Source organism: Ictalurus furcatus, unplaced genomic scaffold, assembly GCF_023375685.1.
Source record: "Ictalurus furcatus strain D&B unplaced genomic scaffold, Billie_1.0 scf3, whole genome shotgun sequence".
NCBI lineage: Eukaryota > Metazoa > Chordata > Actinopteri > Siluriformes > Ictaluridae > Ictalurus > Ictalurus furcatus.
Window position 1 is genome coordinate 348,910 of NW_026521052.1, and position 20,719 is coordinate 369,628.

Sequence of the window (20,719 nt, forward strand, 5' to 3'; positions counted from 1 at the left end):
TTGGCATTGGTTTGCAAGCTTCAAAAGGTTTTGATTTTCCATAGAGTGAAGCTGCTGAAGACAAAATTGTTGACGAAATATCAGACTTCTAGGGAAAACCATACATAAGCCGTATTTATAACCCTGTGATGTTGGATTATTCGGCCATTGTGGGACATGAACGGCACTGTTATTTAGTTATGCTGAAGGTGGAGGAGGCACTTGCGATCTACCTCTCTCCATCAATGGCAGGTAATTTAGGGGGGTCGGCTTTGCCATCCAAGCCATGTAAGGCCACCTCGGAATTGGTTAGCAAGGCCTTTATGGCAGTGGGTCTTCCTTGTGGGTCATTGCAGACAATGGCACTGTAGCAGATCTACCAAGCAGACCTGCTGAGTGAGCTTAACATATGGCGGCAAGCAGTCCCATCATGGCGAGTTCGCCCAGGCATCCATGAGTGGAGTCTGGGCCAGCGTTAGTGCAAGGGAGGCACAGAAGGCAAGTGTGGCGGCCCACCTCCCCTCACAGAGAACCAGGGGAACTTGCCGGTCACAGTCGCAGTCTGCTAACAGTCCTGATCTGAGAATGATCATAAAGGCCAAGCAGACAAAGAGGAGCGGTCCTGAGGGGCTGCGGAAGGACGTATCATGGGAAATGAGGTTGTTAGGGCAGTTAGCCCCCAGTACTACTTTAAGGCCTCCCCTAGCTAAGACTGACAAAGTTTTCAGTGTCTCTGGTCAGCGAGCTGTCACAGGGCAATGAAAATCTGATGCTTTCCCTCCAATAGAATGTAGAAAAGTTAACGTCACTAAAAGACCATCTTGCAGCATGGAAACTACTGCCAAATGTGTCTCCATGGGTTCTGTCTACCGTAGAAAAGGGTTACCAGGTCCAGCTCAGAGCTCAATCCCCCTGGTTCAGAGGTGTGCTCACCACAGTAGTCAGCATAGAGCAGAGCCCAATGTTAGCACAGGAAGTAGGATCCCTCTTGGACAATGGAGCCATAGAAGATGTACCGCGTTCCCTGAGGGAGGGAGGTTTTTACAGCTATTATTTCCTGGTCCGCAAAAAAGAGGGGAGTATGTGGCCAATTTTAGATCTGCGTCATCTGAACTGTACTCTTCAGACATACAGGTTCAAGATGCTGATGCTCAAACTTATCATTCCACAGATTCTGCTCGAGGACTGGGTTGTGACGACAGATCAAAAAGACACATATTTCCATATAGAAATATCGCCCTGTCACAGGAAGTTCCTGAGGTTGACGTTTGGTGGCAATGCGTACCAATATTGGATTCTTCCCATCAGGTTAGCTGTAGCCCCTCACACCTTCACAAAGTGTTTAGATACCATTCTGGCTCCCTTGTGACTCCAGGGCATCAGTGTACTAAACTACCTGGACAACTGGTTAATTTTAGCACGATCCAGGGAACTGGAGATTCAACACTGAGATGTTGTTCTCGCCCACATGAAGAGCTTGGGGCTCAGGTTAAACCTCAAGAAAAGTATGCTTTCTCCAGTGCAGAGGACAACTTTTCTAGGGGCTTTATGGAATTCTACTATGATAAGGGTGTTTCTGTCCCCAACATGAGTAGAATAGACCCACCCAAGGCATGTGACATAACAGTGCTGTACAGTATAACCATTACTATGAAGGAGAGACTTCCTGATTTGGTGAATCCTGTCACCGTGGAACAGTGAGCAGGCAGGGCTGTGTGACAGGCCATTACAGAACAATTCTTTATTCCTTAATGAATTTATGTTATGGGGGCACGAAACACCCTAGAAAAGCTAAAAGACCGCTTTGTCTGGCCAGGGATGGATGCAGAGGTCCGGGGCTTCTGCCAACAGAAACTTCTTCTGTATGCAGCTATCTATTCACAGGAACAGAGCTGGGTACATTGTTATGGGTGAGGCGTTGCCGCCTCAACCGGGGGGGTTTGGGGGGGGTGTTCACCCATAGATGGGAGACCATGAGCAGTGAGAGAATGGCTAAATACGAGGACATGCCCCGGTTTGCAACCCAGTAGAGTCGGAGTCTGATGACGAGGAGGATCTGTGAGGCTGGGGACATGTGAAGGACCCGGAGCTTTCAACGGGGGGTCTGCCCTCACGAGTCATTCCCATTCCAACTGTCACCTGCTTAACTCTCAATTCAATGGCATGCCAGGATGAGAAGATGATGTGATCAGCCATGCCCTGGGTGTAAGTGCTAGCCTAACCTCTTCCCAAAGGTGGTCCTCTACAGTACGTAAAGTGCCTGGGCCGACGACAATCAGCATACAGAGAGATACTGCCAACAGAGACTGTCAATTTAGGTTGTTATTAAATGTTTGTGATATGACATGTGATGTGCAACAAAGTGTGACGTAATCAGGCACAAGAGAAGTATAATGGTGCTGTCGAGCACATGGTGCTGGCAGGGTGGGAATTTTTTTCCCTTAGAGGTTTTTTTGCTCACCCCTGAGTGCGAGATTTGATTATTGGGGAGAGGCAACACACTGCACGGTCCCGACAATTACAAAACTGAGGGCTGATAGGTCCTGTTGAGAAAGATAGGGACATGTAGATCCAATCAAGTATTTACTCATGTTAGCCACTCATACTAACACTGTTTAGGGGGTACACAGATAATCAACATGTAATCAAAGGAGTCAGGATTCAAAACAATATATACGTGTAGTTTGTGAGGCTTTATAGCCTCAGAGGGGGAAATGTTGTATATAAAATATACATGAAATAAACATGAGGGAGACCTAGTATGAGTAATATGTAATCTTATTGAGAATTCACTGGGCTGGTGGATTGTAATGGACTGATGTTCACCTAAGACACAACACACAGATAAGCAAGGCGCAGGGAGATAACAATACATGTATTTGATTAGTGCGGCAGGCCTCAGAGCGTAGGCGGAGTACGTCTGCACGCAGGCAGAAGGTCAACTAAGAGACACACACACACACACACACACACACACACACGGAGGCCTGGTGTGTATGCAGAAAACAGAAATTAATGTGTTTCATATTCTGTTTCATATTCTGTTTCATGAAAAACTATTATATTGTAATGTACATGCAAGCACTATAAAAAAAAAAGAAAAGAAAGAAATGTAGAACAAACATAAAATTTACTCATAATGTAGAGATGGTGTGTTTGAAAGGGTCCTTTCTCGACGATCCAGAAATCCAGTCCGGAAACGACACAGACAAGGTCAGGTTATTTTTAAAGAGTGAAACAAGACAAAATATATTTTGGAGCCGGAACTGCACCTGCGTGATAAGGGTCACTCAACAGTGCCAATTGAGGTACGTAATGGTGTTCCGGGACAGCTAACGCTAAATATATTGATGTCTGGGTCGTCCTGATCCTAAGAAAACTGTATAAATAGAAGAGCATCAGCTCTGGTTTTTTAGATCATCCTTGGGATGTCTCAACTGTGTGATCTCATGCAACAATAAATTTGGACCCTTGCCTCTCCTCACTCACGGGCCTGGTGTCTTACTTTCGTCCTTCAACTGGTTAATGTATGTGAGTATCTGTTTATTAATTGTCTTTGGGTAATAGGCAAATTTTGATACAACAGACTTCAGTGAGTGACCCAGAAGAAATCGAAGGAAAAGATCCAGATGTCCATTTTCACTCTGTAAAGCCTGATCTACAGCACTCCTGTGGACATCTGAGATCGTCATTTCTCTTAGATTCAGGAACATTTTAGACAACAGACTCTGCTGAAGAACATTTCTATTTTCATTCATGAATTTCAGGTGCACATATAGAGCTGCGAGGTGTTCCTGAATGCTCAGATGAACAAAGCAGTACACTTTACTCTGGTGAAGCCCAAACTCCTCTCTGAAGATCTGTGTACACACACCTGAATACACTGATGCTTCTGTCACATCAATGCCACACTCCATCAGGTCTTCCTCATAGAAGATCAGGTTGCCTTTCATCAGCTGCTGAAAAGCCAGTTTACCCAGTTTCAGAACCATTTCTGTATCTGTCTCTCTCTGCCCTTCGTGTACTTTTTCTTTATGACGTTTGTCTGAATGATGAGGAAGTGTGTGTACATTTGAGTCAGAGTCTTGGGGATCTCTCCACTCTCTGCTTCACCCAACATTCTCTCTAGAACAGTTGCTGAAATCCAGCAGAAGACTGGGATGTGGCACATGATGTAGAGGCTTCTTAATGATTTCAGGTGTGTGATGATTCTGTTGCTCAGGCTCTGATCACTGATCCTCTTCCTGAAATATTCCTCCTTCTATGGGTCATTGAACCTTCGTACCTCTGTGACTCGATGGACACACTCAGAGGGGATTTGATCAGCTGCTGCTGGTCGGGAGGTGATCCAGATGAGAGCAGAGGGAAGCAGATTCCCTTTGATCAGGTTTATCAGCAGCACATGCACTGATGCTGATTCAGGAAATTCTGGATTCTGGAAATCCAGAGGGAAACGACACTCATCCAAACCATCAAAAATGAACAGAACTTTGTCCAAGCTGGAAATGTTTGTTTCTTTTATCTCCTTAAAAAACACAAGAAGAAGCTCCATCAGACTCAGTTTTTGATCCTTCATTAAATTGAGCTCTCTGAAAGGAAGTGGTAATATGAGATGAACATCCTGATTTGTTTTCCCTTCAGCCCAGTCTAGAATGAATTTCTGCACAGAGACTGTTTTTCCAATGCCAGCGACTCCCTTTGTCAGAACGCTCCTGATGGGTTTGTCTTTTTCAGATAAGGGCTTAAAGATGTCATTGCATTTGATTGGTGTTTCCTCTGTTGTTGCTCTCCTGGATGCTGCCTCGATCTGTCTCACCTCATGTTCATTATTGACTTTTCCACTGTCTCCTTCTGTGATGTAGAGCTCTGTGTAGATCTCATGCAGAAGTGTTGGGTTTCCCTGGTTTGTTATCACCTCATTTACATGCTGAAACTTCTTTAGCAGATTTACTTTGCATCTTTCCTGAAGATGAGGTTCAGTGCTTACAGACTTACACCTGTAAAATGGTAACAGACATGTGGTGAGATATCAAGCACAATCTCTGTCATTTTTCTTGAGTCAAATGTATATGTGCTTGTTGGCCTCTTTATCTGTAGAAATACTCAGCACAAAGTGACTGGAGAGATGTTTATAATACCAGCATAATGATTAAAATACTATTGTCATGCTGATTTTGATCTTACCCTGTATCTGTGATTATGATCTCTTGTGTTTTCTCTCTTGCTCCCTGCAGAACACTGTGAATACAAAAGTTTTAAATATCATGCACTTGTCCATTTTATTACACCATTATCCACATTACTTAAAATTATGGTTTGAACTTTAGCCTCTAATTTAATAAAAACAATGATCAATGTTTCAGAGAATGCAAATGTAACTAAACCTGATGGATACAAATGAGAAAATTACACAGATACAGGTCGAGAGCTTCAGTTAATTTGCACATCAGACATTAGAATGGGGGAAAATGTGATCTCTGACCATGGCATGGTTGTTATTGCCAGATGGAGTGGACAATTAAAGACCAGGTGACATTTTCCCCAATCTTCAACTGTCCAGTTTGGGTGAGTTTGTGCCCATTATAGCCTCAGATTCCTGTTCTTGAGTGACAGGAATGGAACCTGATGTGGTCTGCTGCTGGTGTAGCCTCAAGCTACAATGTGTTGTGCTTTCTGAGATGCTTTTCTGTTCATCACTTTTGTAAAGAGTGGTTATTTGAGTGACCATTGCCTTTCTGTCAGCTCAAATCAGTCTGCCCTTTCTCCTCTAATCTCTCAACAAGAAGTTTCTAACCACAGAAGATCCCTCACTGGATGTTTTTTTTTTTTTTTTGCACCATTCTGTGTAAACTCTAGAGACCGTTGTGCATGAAAAGCCCAGAATATCAGCAGTCAAACCAGCTCCTAAGGCACCACCAATCATGCCACAGTCGAAGTGACTGAGTTTATATGTTCCCCCTTCTGATGTTTGATGTAAAGATTAACTAAATATCTTGACTTGTATCTGCATAATTTTATGCATTGTGCTGTTGTCACATGATCGACTAATTGAATGAATGTGAAGGTGTACAGGTGTTCCTAATAAAGTAAACAATATGTGTATCTTTATAATATTCTAAAATAAAACGTTCACACTACAGAATATATATCAGTATAATGGATATTTTGCTTTTTTAAATTAAAATGGTTAACAATCAGATATTACTTAATTCGAGTTACATGTTAATGTTTGTTACTGTTCTGGTGTGGATTCTCTCTTCTCTTTAAATGTGACTGATAAAGGGATAGAATTATCACTCTTCATAGGCACACAGCTGGGTACTGGTGAGTCTGATCTCTTTATTTCTGTTGTACTGCTCACACACACACACCCCAACAACAACAACAGTAATATTTATTCAGTGTGAAATAGTATTTTATTAAACTTTACTAACTTGACTCAGTTCCTTTAGTTGTTTCTCATTTTCTTATCAACAACCTGGCAACCATGTGGCACATATCTCCCATATTCAACTACAAGTTTTAACCTTTTAATGTTTTAATCTTCAGAGATATTTTAATTATTTAATGCTTTAGTTTTTTTTATGTTTTACCTTTTAACATTGAAACATACAGTATCTCACAAAAGTGAATACACCCCTCACATTTTTGTAAATATTTGATTATGTTACGAAACAGAGGGATAAACAGGAAGTAAGTGCAGGAGCACTGTCTTTATTAATAAATCAATGAAACAAACAAGCAAACACGGGAATGCGGTCTATACGGAGTTAGCGAGAAAACATGGGACTAGAGTCGAGGCAGGAAACAGGACATGAAAACAAAGACCGCTTTGCATGCTAAACTTAGATGCTACACCGTTAAGACTGATGCTTCTCACACAAGTATCTCAACTACAAATATCGCGCCATGTGCGCATAGACCCAAGGGGTTTAAATACCCAACATAATTAATCTAAACCAAAGACACCTGGGTTAAATCAAGGACATCCTCAAACAGAAACTAGAACTCGGGCAGAAAGCGAATGAAAACAAAACAAAGTCATGTGACCAGTCCGGAGCCGTGCCACAGTGCCCTCTGCTGGCCGTGGTGTAACAGATTATATCTTTTCATGTGACAACACTGAAGAAATGACACTTTAAATTGTAAATTGTAAATTGTAAATGTGTAAATTTGCTGTCCCCTCAAAATAACTCAACACACAGACATTAATGTCTAAACCACTGGCAACAAAAGTGAGTACACCCCTAAGTGAAAATGTCCAAATTGAGCACAAGTAGCCATTTTCCCTCCCCAGTGTCAGGTCACTTGTTAGTGTTATAAGGTCTCAGGTGTGAATGGGGAGCAGGTGTGTTAAATTTGGTGTCATCGCTCTCACACTCCATCATACTGGTCACTGGAAGTTCAACATGGCACCTCATGGCAAAGAACTCTCTGAGCATCTGAAAAAAAAGAATTACTCTACATAAAGATGGCCTAGGCTATAAGAAGATTGCCAAGACCCTGACACTGAGCTGCAGCACAGTGGACAAGACCATACAGCGGTTTAACAGGACAGGTTCCACTCAGAACAGGCCTCGCCATGGTTGACCAAAGAAGTTGAGTGCACGTGCTCAGCGTAATATTCAGAGGTTGTCTTTGGGAAATAGACGTTAGAGTGCTGCCAGCATTGCTGCAGAGGTTGAAGGGGTGGGGGGTCAGCCTGTCAGTGCTCAGACCATACGCCGCACACTGCATCAAATTGGTCTGCATGGCTGTCGTCCCAGAAGGAAGCCTCTTCTAAAGATGATGCACAAGAAAGCCTGCAAACAGTTTGCTGAAGGACATGGATTATTGGAACCATGTCCTGTGGTCTGATGAGACCAAGATAAACTTATTTGGTTCAGATGGTGTGAAGCATGTGTGGCGGCAACCAGGTGAGGAGTACAAAGACAAGTGTGTCTTGCCTACAGTCAAGCATGGTGGTGGGAGTGTCATGGTCTGGGGCTGCATGAGTGCTGCCGGCACTGGGGAGCTACAGTTCATTGAGGGAACCATGAATGCCAACATGTACTGTGACATACTGAAGCAGAGCATGATCCCCTCCCTTCGGAGACTGGGCCGCAGGGCAGTATTCCAGCATGATAATGACCCAAAACACACCTCCAAGACGACCACTGCCTTCCTAAAGATGCTGAGGGTGAAGGTAAACCTATTGAGCATCTGTGGGGCATCCTCAAACGGAAGGTGGAGGAGCACAAGGTCTCTTACATCCACCAGCTCTGTGATGTCATCATGGAGGCGTGGAAGAGGACTCCAGTGGCAACCTGTGAAGCTCTCATGAACTCCATGCCCGAGAGGGTTAAGGCAGTGCTGGAAAATAATGGTGGCCACACAAAATATTGACACTTTGGGCCCAATTTGGATATTTTCACTTATTGGTGTACTCACTTTTGTTGCCAGCAGTTTAGACATTAATGGCTGTGTCTTGAGTTATTTTGAGGGGACAGCAAATTTAAACTGTTATACAAGCTGTACACTCACTACTTTACATTGTAGCAAAGTGTCATTTCTTCAGTGTTGTCACATTAAAAGATATAATAAAATATTTACAAAAATGTGACAGGTGTACTCACTTTTGTGAGATACTGTACATGTTATGATTTTAACCTTTAACCATTATAACATTTTAGTCTTTTAGCCTTTACCTGCTTAACTGTTAAACATTTTAAAATTAATGACAGTAAACACATTGTTTAACTCTTTTAGTATGTTTATCTCTGTCATGCCATCAAAGTTCATCCATGAACTTTAACCTTCTAGTCTAAATTTGAACCACATTATTTTGAATAGTAAAGAATTATTCTATGTGTTTTTGCAATACTCTAGTAGTTTTGCAAAGTTTGTATTGTCTCACTAATTAGTATTTTCTCGTATTTGATGGCCTCCACATTACACAACACGTACAGGCCTGAGGTGGTCTTTTATGTGTTTATAATATTAACTTTCCAAATAGATATTATTTCATAGTCAAATAAAGTTAGTAGTTTTACGAAGTGGCTTTAAGTAGATTAATGAAGATGTTACCTGTGTGTAGATGAGGGATCTGCTGGAGGTTCTATAAACACATCACTGTTCATGGAGGAACTGCTGGGTCCTGAAGAGTCTGATATATTGTCCTTGGTTTCACTATTCAATAACATATACGTTTTGCTATTAATAATTTATCTGCCTGTAGATTCTCATTAACGTCAGTCAGTAGACAATCACTAAAAAGATTAGTACTAGAGTGGTCTGCCATTTTTTAGGGATTTTTCTTTTAGGGTGAAGGCTGTTCATGTGAAAAGGCCGCATAGTTTTGAACTGCTGCTCATGCAACATCAGGGGGCGCTGTAACACACTTGGAGGAAAGCGCTACTGCATGTATGATTGGCTAGTGTCACTGTGATTGATAGGGGAGAGAGAGTACGCCCCATACACGGCCAATCTTCCAGCCATGGATGACATCATCGCGATTCGAACTCGTGATGTCTGGATGATAGAGCAAACGCTTTTCTAGTGTAAACTCTAACTTTTTAAACTTATTTAACTTTAAATTATTTTCCTAGAACTGTTTTATTCTACTTTCAGAGCCTAGGTTATTGGTGTTGATCAATAGAACAGATAATAATGTGTAAAAAAAATAATAATAATAATAGCTTTACTTTATTGCCCTTTAAAGGCTCAAGATGTTCACTGATGCCTGGGCAGAATCTAAGTTTACTCTCCCCCTCCCCCGCTCTATGATGTACATAAAATCTTTACATTTTCAATAAATATTCATGCCTTAAATAAAATAACTGCTTACCTCTTTTTGAACTGCAGAGATCCAGCAGGTTGTTCAGGATTAGCGTGATCCATTTTCACTATTAGTAAAGAAAGGTTATTGGTCATGGACAGACAGATGTGTATGATCAGGACTGATTTCTTTTGCTGGTATGTGCCACAGTCCACATTCAAACATACATAAATATACACAACTAAATAAACATATTCATATATATGTTTTATATGTTTTAGAAGACAGAAATTTAATGCTTGGTAATACATCATTTATAATATTTACAGTATTTATTAATTGCAATATTGTATTAGTTACTTTTTATAATACAATATGTAATATTTATTTAAGGTACACTACAATGAAGTTAGCTTCTTTTAGACCAAATCAGTGTTAACTCACAGTAATGTAAAAACTTACTTCACAGTGGAAAATGCCTTTGGAGCTGCATTAGTATAACAGTATTGTCTGAGTTATTAAACTAAACTACTGAGAAAAAAAATCAGAACACTCTTTATTTTATCTATTTATTGTATATACTGGACTCATCATTTGCTGATATTAGCAAACCTGTATCCCGGTGGTGTCTGGTGAGTTTTATAGAAAATAGAGAAAGTTATAGTTATTGAAGTATATATTTGTGTGTGTTCTGTTGTATCTGCTTCATCTGCTGGTCTGGATAGTTAATTCTCAGTTTCTCCAACTAAGAATATCAAAAGTATTTTCCAAAATCAGGTCAACAAAATGAGTTGTGTCTTCCAGCTAAGCAGCTAATAAGCTAGCTCAATTTTACTGAAGAAAGCTGTGACAACTAGATATGTAGACCTATAAATAAACTAAGAAAATTCCCTAAATTAAACAAAATTGCACAACTTGCTAGCTTGTTATTTTATTATTGTAATGAGTAAATATTGCAAGTAAATTATAGGTGTAAAGTAATGTTTGAACTTCACAGAGTCTCCATGATAATAGGAACTTTGACCTAGTTCAAGCGAGGAAAGGGCCAGTGTGGCTACGGGTTTTATTGCAGAATTATTCCTGCTGGGTTGAAATAAAAACCTGAAATCATTTTAGCCACAACATCATTAGAGCCAAAACTAAGATGATGAGTGTTTTGGTATGTCTCTAGGTGCAATCTGTACTCCTTAATGTGCTACAGACTGTTCACTTCCTGCTTTTCAAACATTGCAGTGGTCGTAAAGGTTTTCTAGCATGCTTGGTGTCCATGATCACCTGGGTACAGTAGATATATTTTTTTCAGATTTCATGTCAAACCATTTTCTTTTCACCTCACTTTATATACTGTATACACATCTAATCTGCCTTTTAAGTATTTTAGCTCCAGAGCTTGGCCTTTGCAAGAGGTTGTAATAGACGTGAGTCATAATAACTTTCATTTATATCTCTCAGAAATCCTTTTTGCCATTTACTCATCATTTCCGCTGTGTGAACTTAGCGTTTTATGGTGTTCAAGTATGAAGAAAAACAACATTTCTGAAACTTTCACAAATCCAGCAGAATATCTTAGTTCAGTTTGGCGTATCTAAACATTTCCACATAACGTTACTAAAATATTGATAAATGTGGCCCAGAGGCTGCACTATTAAGAGCACTTTTATCTTTATTGTGATGTGAGTTTTTCATGTTTGAGTGGTGCTGTTATATCCAACTGCAGCCTTGTGTTCATCACAACTCTACGCTGTCTTCATCATGGAGGGCTGACATTAACACAAGGCTAAAGCTGGATATAACAGCACCACACAAACATGATAACTGACATAACTAGAATTAAGCATCTCGCTCAAAAGTTAAACACGTAATGCATGTAACATTAAATTTCAGCTCTTATATATGGTATGTAGGTGACATATGTCATGTGAGTATGGGGTTGTAGGCTTAAAGCCATAATCACTTCCAACGTTAATTCAACAAAGTACTACGTAATGATTGGCTGATTGGATAATTTACTTAATGAGCAGGTATACAGGTGTTACTAATTATTAACTTATTCAACAGTCCCTGAATAAAAGACACGATCTGTTTCTTGTTTCATTAATGTTTATATAATGCCAGTTAATAACTATATACAATAACCTTTAACCCCTTTTAGCAGTAAAAAGCATCACCACATAGCAAAAGCCATAAAATACATTTAGAAAATAACCAGTTGTAATGTCCTGCACAGTTTAGTGTTTACCTGCTCTAAGTGAAGATGTTTATTAGCTGATTAGTTGAATAAGGTGTGATAAAGCAGGAAAACACTGAAGGCAGGAGGTTTTTCAGGACCAGGGCTGGGAATTTATGAGGCTCATAGGTAAAGGATACACAAGTGTTTTATTTGTTGTTGTTGTTGTTGTTGTTGTACTGAGTGGACTTTAGCATACAGTATAAATTCACCACTTTACTTCCCCTAAAAACAAATTCCACATTTGTAAATGTTACGTTTTGTAAATTCATTCATATTTTATTGATTATCGATTAATGTCTTTTATTGTTTTGGGGATTTAATATTCATATTCTCCTTACCAAAATAAAACCTAAAAACTATTTCAGCAGTGTGACCTGAGAGCCACTTCTTGTTCCCTAAACACACACAGACTATAAACACATACTTCCTGTCTACAAGTGTTTATTACAGAGATCACTCACCTTTAGTCAGCAGTCGTTGTTTTGTGGAATTATAAACTTAATTTCGACTAAAGTTTCATATTTTTCTCCCCTCGCGTTTTACATTCGGAAATCCTCAGCACTGCAACACGGAACTGGCACAAAGTTGGCTTGAAGTTGGACTTTGGATATTCGCAGATGTGAGGAAATTAAGGAACTGTCTCTATAGTTACATACCACATTGGTATACATGTTTCTAACCTCAATAGCATTTGAAGGGAATGACTTACAGTCATAAGACCAACTACAAGTTTTCATCTAGGTGTTAGGTATGATGCACACCTTTTAGATTTTTGATATTTATTAAATTAAACTATTAAATCATATGTAAATTTTATATGAATTTCACTACCTAATGGGCTCATACACAAAATATACCACAATATAAAGCTCAATAGCATTTGGAGGGAATGACTTAGTCACAAAACCAACTGTGAAGTGTCCATCTGGGTGTTAATTATAACACAAACCTTCTAGATTTTTTAAATTTATTCAAATAAACTGTCAAATCATATCTAAACATTGTAAAAAGAACATAATGTTGCACTAGCAGCTAGTTTACCAGCTAGCTAATTTAGCTAATGTTAATTATGCATATAAGAGGCAGGAGGACGTGACAAAGTCCCCAAATTGTGTATTCATTTATGCAATAGATCCTGATGGTTTTGTTTTTAATTTTATGTTTTTTTGATTTTGAATAGCTACCTCAGGATAGCTAACGTGCTAATCCTGGGGCAGAAAGCCTCCATTAGCATCCAGACTCATCCATGCTAATGAAGTGTCATTAACTAGGTTAAGCGCTGGGTTGCTTTCTCTGGGTGTTTCGGAGTGTGGCGCTCAGAACCGGCCCGGTGGTAGCCGGGTCTTCACAGGTGCTGTAGCATTAAAAAAAGTAGAGGGGGAAAAAAGCTTGGCTGAAGAACCTTGATCTCAGTTTTTCTTTGAGATAACAGCAGTCGGGAGACTTGGAGCGTTTGGCATCATCGTGACATTCTCACAGATCTACACGTGTAAATAAATAAAAAGTTTTATTACTCTACAACTAAGACACAGACTCCTCGTTTATTCGTTCCCTTTCCTCTTTTACTACTTCTTATTTTACTTTTTGTTCTGATTCTCCTTTTTTCCTGAATGTTTGGTTAGAAGTTTCTGGAACATGGAGCTAATGCTAATTTAATATGTTCTGTCAGAAAACCCACACAGTTTGCAGCATGCTGTGGTCCCATTATTAGATTGGAGGGGAGTCAATGGAAAGACTTCTCCAACTCTGAGAGGTCGTGATTGGTAAATATATCTGTTTACATACAGAATTAGCTGTCTCTCTCTCTCAGATGATATGTAAGGTGTAATCCATGGCTAGATATGCATTAAACGATTTTAATACATGTTGTGGAGGAAAAGAACCTCCTAATCTAGGCTAATCAACTCGTTCAAATCGTTTAGTGCACACCTAGCCATGGAGTACCCCGCTTATACCATGGTCTTTCCACAATTAATAACGTTAAAAGTTAACGTCGTGACCATGCCCTCAAAAACGTCACTCACTAGTCCCATTGAGAACGTTGTGAATACACAGCACCCTGGTATCCAGATAATTTTCATTTTATCTTTGAGATGCCATTTGGATATAATTTGTGAAATTTACTAAATGTATCAAACATTTTACTGAAAGTAGTCTAAATGAATCGACGTCTGAATTTTATGATCATTTGATACTATTTGTCATACATCAATTGTATTTTTATGTCTTTCAATCTTAATTTCGTAGCTAATTAAATGCCCTGTTTTGTTAATTTGCGCATGAAGGAGAGACTTGTGAGGTGGCCTGAGATTTTGACTTCACTTTTAGTTTTAAATTGGACACTTAACACGATAAACTAAACTATTATCACATTTTCTAAACTTCAACACTAGTCCAGTGTTAATTTTACATTATGACTGCCACTGGTGCTTAATCCATGACGCTCATGCGAGCTTGTGTATGTGTCTGAATTCCCAGCTAACACATGCTGCGTTTACATGGACAACAATAATCCTCTCTTAATCTGATTAAGACCATATTCTAATTAAGAAACTACCATGTAAACAGCAATTTTTACTTACCTTAATCTAATTAAGGTCATAATCGAAGTAAGCAATAATCTAATTAAGACAGGTGGAGTACTCCTGTTTTAGTCGCATTATGGACGTGTAGTAGTGACATGTAAACACCTTAATCACACTATGAACGTCGTGTGGGAGTTTTCACCGCGTTTTGCGACAGGACACGATCACACATGGCAGTTTTACGGCAAACAAGAGAGTTCGGCTCTGTCACAAATCGCATACTTTCCTACTACAGGCCTGTAGTGGGGGAAAATACATGTATCTCGGCTACTATATAGACGGTAACTACGCGATTTGGGACACACCCACCGCTTCAAGCAGTTGTCTAATAGCACGTACAGCATGACAAATAATTAGCTGCACTTAAAGTGTTCATAAAAAAAATAAAAAATAAAAACACCCAAAACTATATACGGTTCCATAACGAAGACGAACTGTATGTTGATACGTAAAATTCTGGAGGGACGTCGGACGGCGTGGCGCGGTGACGTAATGACGCGGGCTGTTAATCTAATTATGTTCTAATAGATGTAAAACGGGAACATGACAGGAGTATTCTAAAAGCGACGCATGTAAACATTAATCACATTATTATCTTACTTAGAGTAAGGTCAATAATTAGATTACTGCTGTCCATGTAAACGTAGTCACAATTGTGTTGTGAAGACTGAACCGAACCGGACCATATTCATCACAATGATGTACCTGTTAGAAATAACAGACTGCCTCTCAGCAGATTCCACCCTGAACTGTGTTAAAATAAGCTTGTTCCCCAAAAGGCAGAACTATCAGTGGGACATTTTATGAGTCTCAGATAAATGTGTATAATATCACCTAAAGTGACATTCACACAGTTATAGCATGGGAGTGGCAATGGGACATCAGGAACCATCCCCGAACAAAGGGCTACGTGACTGTAATTAGCATTCAGAAAGACATCTGTCTCGATAATCCTATCCCCTCACCCTTTGGGGTCACATCTGTAACATCCGTACTGTGAGAACGGAAAGTGATCGAATCAAATGCTATCCTTAATTTACATTTAGAATGAAACTTCATTTACATTACATACAGAAAACCTGGTTTGAAACACAGCATAAAACGTCTCTGCTGATATTGTTCGGGGTTAACTTTGACTCCGACGAACCTGAAGTGCTTCATGTGCTTTGTCACTGCCACGCTGTAATAAAGTTATTCTTCTTTGAGATCTTCGACATCCTCTTCATTTTTTCTTACATTGGTGAGCCACCCAGCGAGGGATTCCTGAAAAAAGCACAAAAAAACCAGGGAAAAGTAAGAAAGACTGGGTTTTCCTTCTTTTGTGCTTTGTTTTTGTCAGGGAACCCCCTCGTTTAAAAAAATCTAGAAAAGAAAATGTTAAGAGCAGAAGAGAATTTAGTTTATTCAGCTTTAGCAGGAGGAGTTCTTAAGCCGATTCTGTACAATTCTGTTTAAGATTCTAACGGAACTGAATCAGCCTGACACAGTGTGCTCACAGAGCTGTAGTGGAATTGTTGTTTCTAAAGGAACTGAAACAAAGTGCTTAAGTTTATAAGTTTCTAAACTTAAACTCGGTGAAACTGGAAGTGAAACTCGGTGTAGTGTAGCGAGCCCGATGCACTGCGGCTCTGAGAAGTTTAAACACAAGAACCCGAAGCAGTGTGGTTTTTCCTGACGTACTGTGGCAGTTTTTTAAGCTCGATAAATATTGTTTTAAGCCCGAAGTACTGTGGCTAGGTGGATTGTTTAAAATATAATACAAAAAGTATTTGCCCGAAGTATACTGTGGCAGTATTAGATTTTAAAACTGGTCGTGTATTTGAACTTGAAAGGCCTGATGCACTGTGGTTGTCTGACGCAGTGAAACATTGAAGTTCAGAAGTCCCATGTGGTCTGACTGTTTTGTTCGTTTACAACAGAAGTAGGCTAATATAGCTGTGAATAAATAGACTAAATGATATTTTAAAGTAGCTAGATAACGTGTAGTCATTGAAACAGGTGAATAGCTCTTGTAATTACAGTACATAATTCAATAAGGTTTGAGAATGGAAGAGCTGGCTCACAGGGAATGTATGATGGGATAGAGAATGTTGCTGATAAGCCGTATGAGTGGGCTATCTCCCGGTTTGAAAATTATCCCAAAATGCCTAGAAATAAAAAAAGGAAAGTTGCAAATGCGCTTCAAGCGGTTTTTGCCTCGTATAAAGTGACTAAGTGAAGGCTAGATGAAGTGAAGTCTGAAAATGTGCGGCTTCGTTCTAGACTCAGTGACGGGGTGATTTCTACTAAAATGTACCAGGCTAGTGAAACAATCTGGAAAGAGTTTGCAGATGCAGAATGAGATCGCACATCTTAAAACTAACAATAGCATGCTTAGATCATTCGTGGAAACACTGTCCCGTGAGTTGGATGAAGCACAGGCTGCTTGTCAGTTTATGATAAACAATAGTACGGTTGAGAAAAACACCAGTGAGAGATCTGTGGGTGCCATGCTTTGTAACCGAGTTTCAGGTTTTCAGGAAGTTGGTGATGAGGGTTGGGAGAGAGGTTCTCAATGAGTTAGCAGTAGTCAACACTTTGACTGCACAGCTAGATTTCCCATGGCACCAGTTCACTCCACTACTACCATGCGTGATAGTGAAGGGGAGGGGCCATTGACTTCTACTATGGTCAGAGGGTTTAATCCAAACGAACTAGAAGCTGTGATTAAGAATATTGGAAAATTTGACCCCACCAAACAGAATCATTTAGATTTTTTGAAAAACCTGGAGCAATATTCAGACGTGTAGAAGTTTACAGATGGTGACGCATGCGTGGTGCTGACTCTGTGTCTGCCCGATACTCTGTCCGGAGCCTTATATGAGAAAGTGAAGGTCAGAACTGCAAATAAATTGGAAAGGAAACAGGCATTGCTTGAAGTTTTAGGAATGATGTCAGTTGATTGGGATAAAATAGCTGAGATCACCATGGAAATCTGATATTACTCAGGATGATGTCAGTTTCAAATCTGCCCTACTTAGCAAGTGTGACCGACTCACCCGTTCTGCTGTGGTGATGCATGTGACGCATCTCTCGGAGTATAATGACATTATTGCCAAAATGACAGTTTTACATAGGCCTGGACAATAATTCAATATCAATATATATCGCGATATACATTTTTTCAATAACAGTGATATGATTTTTAAACACATTTCCGATATTTCAACATACATTAAAACATTGGTCACTGACTGATGTTCATGGCACAGGCGTCAGTTCATTGTATTCAAACCAAGCAGAAAGAGCAGAACACAATTGGCTACGTGCGTGATGACGTACAACACTGCCAGTGCTCGGCAGTGTTAGGCTAAGCTCCAACACGGCAAGTTTTAGCTACAAAATGAGTACCACTGACCGCAATACAAATGCGACTGAGCAAGCTTCCACAAGTGAAGAGAAAGCAGACGAAGTAGTTGATAAGAGAGGATAGACTAATTAAGTGGTATGGAAGTGGTTTGGCTATCTAAGCTCTGAAAAACTTCAGGTTTCAGTGCACTGCAATATATGCCAGAGAGTGGTGCCAACTAGCACCACCATGATGGGATACTTGAATGAAAAGTATGATGACCCAGCCATGGATGATCTACTTGACATGGCATGCCTCGTTGACCCAAGATTCAAGCTTCAGTACACTCAAGAGGAGAAGAGAGAATACATCAAAGAGAAAGCTGTATCGGAGATGCTGAAGGGAGAGACAGCTGTTGTGGTAAGGGAAGAGGAGTCCAGAGAAGAAGCCATGGGAGATGCTTCTGCAGCAGTGACACCAGCCAAGACAACAAAGCTGTCTCTGGCTAGCTTTTTTTCAAACAGGTCCACCAGTACCAACACAGGAGGCTTGAGTGTACAGCAGGCAGTTGAGAGGGAGCTCCGTAACTACCTTCTGTCTCCAGATGCTGACAATGACTCAAATCCTCTGGATTGGTGGAAAGTCTCTCATAAGAACTTCCCCAGAGTAAGCCAACTGGCAAAACATTACTTGTGTATTCAAGCCACAAGCTCCCCCTCTGAGAGGGTTTTTAGTACAGGTGGCAACATTGTCACATGTAAAAAGGCATCTTTGAAGCCAGATAATGTAGACCAGCTTGTATTTCTTGCCAGAAACCTCTAGAGCCTGTCATAGGGTGTCATCAACCCCCAACAATGTCCCTGCCCCAGCAACATGTGTTCTTGTTATTGCTCACACTTTTTCTGTTTTCTTCAGCAACTCTGAGCATTTTTCATATTTTTTTTTATCCTGGCTGAAGCACTTTTATTTCAGTCTATAAGAATAAAATAATCAGCCTATGTTGTAGTTTAAAGTTAAAGATATGAATATTGACAATGGTGGGAGTTTTATGTTTATTTGACGGTGATTTCACATTTCTTGTTTGTATGAAGGTTAAATCCAAATAAAAGGTGAACATTAATTTTTTTGTGCCATTTTTATTTCTAAATTATTATATAGTTTTATAGGAGGAGGTTTCATAGACTTGGCAAATTCATTTTACAGAAGTTTGAAGGTACAGACATCCATTGTTAGCATCCTTGGCAGTTTTTCTGTGGATTTATATTGTTCATATCGTTATCAGAATTATATCATATTGACCGAAATTAAGAAATATATTGTGATGTACATTTTGGCCATATCGTCCAGCCCTAGCTGTATAGCTGCAGACTGGTCAGAGTTCAATTCAATTAAATTTTATTTGTATAGCGCTTTTTACAATATACATTGTCTCAAGGCAGCTTTACAGAAATATCAACATGGTATACAGATATTAAAGGTGCGAATTTATCCCAACTGAGCAAGCCACTGAGTGGCGACGGTGGCAAGGAAAAACTCCTTAAGATGTTAAGAGAAAGAAACCTTGAGAGGAACCAGACTCAGAAGGGAACCCATCCTCATCTGGGTAACAACAGATAGTGTTTGGAAAAGTCCATTATGGTTTTATATGAAGTGTATGTGTAATTATATGTATATATATATATAGCTAGCTATAGCTGCAGACCGGTCAGCGTGCCCATGCTGACTCCTGTCCACCGCCGAAAGCTCCTACAATGGGCACATGAGCATTAGAACTGGATTGGGTCCTGTCATTCATGTGAAAGTGACCTACCTAAACACTACTGCAAACCAAGTACACCCCTTCATGACAACGGTATGGCCTCTTTCAGCAGGATAATGCCCCTACCACACTGCAACAAAAAAAAGAGAGAGAGAGAGAGAGAGAGAGCACTGATAATACATGCTCTCTCGCGCTCTTTTTTTTCCCCTTCCTTGCTTTCTTTTTCTCTAAGTGCCTCGTGGCCACATTACCACCTCGGGTGCGTATTACTTTTCTAAATTTAATGGCTCGTCGTCAATTATTCTTGACATATTTCTGGAAAATCGTAGTTTTCTGTTTTGTTTGTTGTTAAATCTGTGTGCTGTGGTGGACAGTATCCTAACTTTTCCGTTATTTCAGTTAACATGGCAGAGTGATATGGAACTGTAATGTGGACAAGTCCTGACTGGAACTACTTTAGCCATGCATTTACTGAAAAATAATTGCACACCTCAAAACATCTGCCAGCCAATCAGAATCGAAAATCCAACAGCGCTGTGGTATAAAAGTTATTTATACATTGCTTCTATTTTAGTTTAAAAATGTAAATGAGGTACTTTTGACCAGAGCAGAAGATAATGGTTAAATTATAGATGTTCTAGAATAGGCTATAATACTCAGTTTTATGTCCCTTCTCAGACACTGTATAAGAAAAAAACGGTTCTACATGGCGTCCATTATAAATATTTACAATGCAAATCCAGGCTGAATCTCTATTGGACATGTAGAAAACTAGGTGAAGTGTACAGGACACCTTGTCATACCCTTACATAGTGCGTTTAGACAGACAGTAAGGCATTTGGACTTTGCATCTGTAAGTTTACCTGAAACTCTGGTTCAAGAGCATTATGGGAGCTGCTGCTTTGGGAAGTAGGAGTACTGCAGATGTGTGTACTAGCATGAGACTAGCATTACTTTTTGGTTTAGTGAAACAGCGAAAGCAATCGTGCACCTGGCTTGGATTGTCTCATAATTATAACTAGCCTTAATTGAGCATAATTGCTATGTTATAGATACCCCGTCCTGGTGTCCTCCGCCTCCC

At 39.9% G+C, this 20,719-nt stretch overlaps 1 pseudogene; it reads right to left on the reverse strand.

Moving 5' to 3' along the window:
• Positions 1-3,298: 3,298 nt before the first annotated feature.
• On the reverse strand, positions 3,299-12,484 carry LOC128604782 (NLR family CARD domain-containing protein 3-like; annotated as a pseudogene).
• Positions 12,485-20,719: the final 8,235 nt, after the last annotated feature.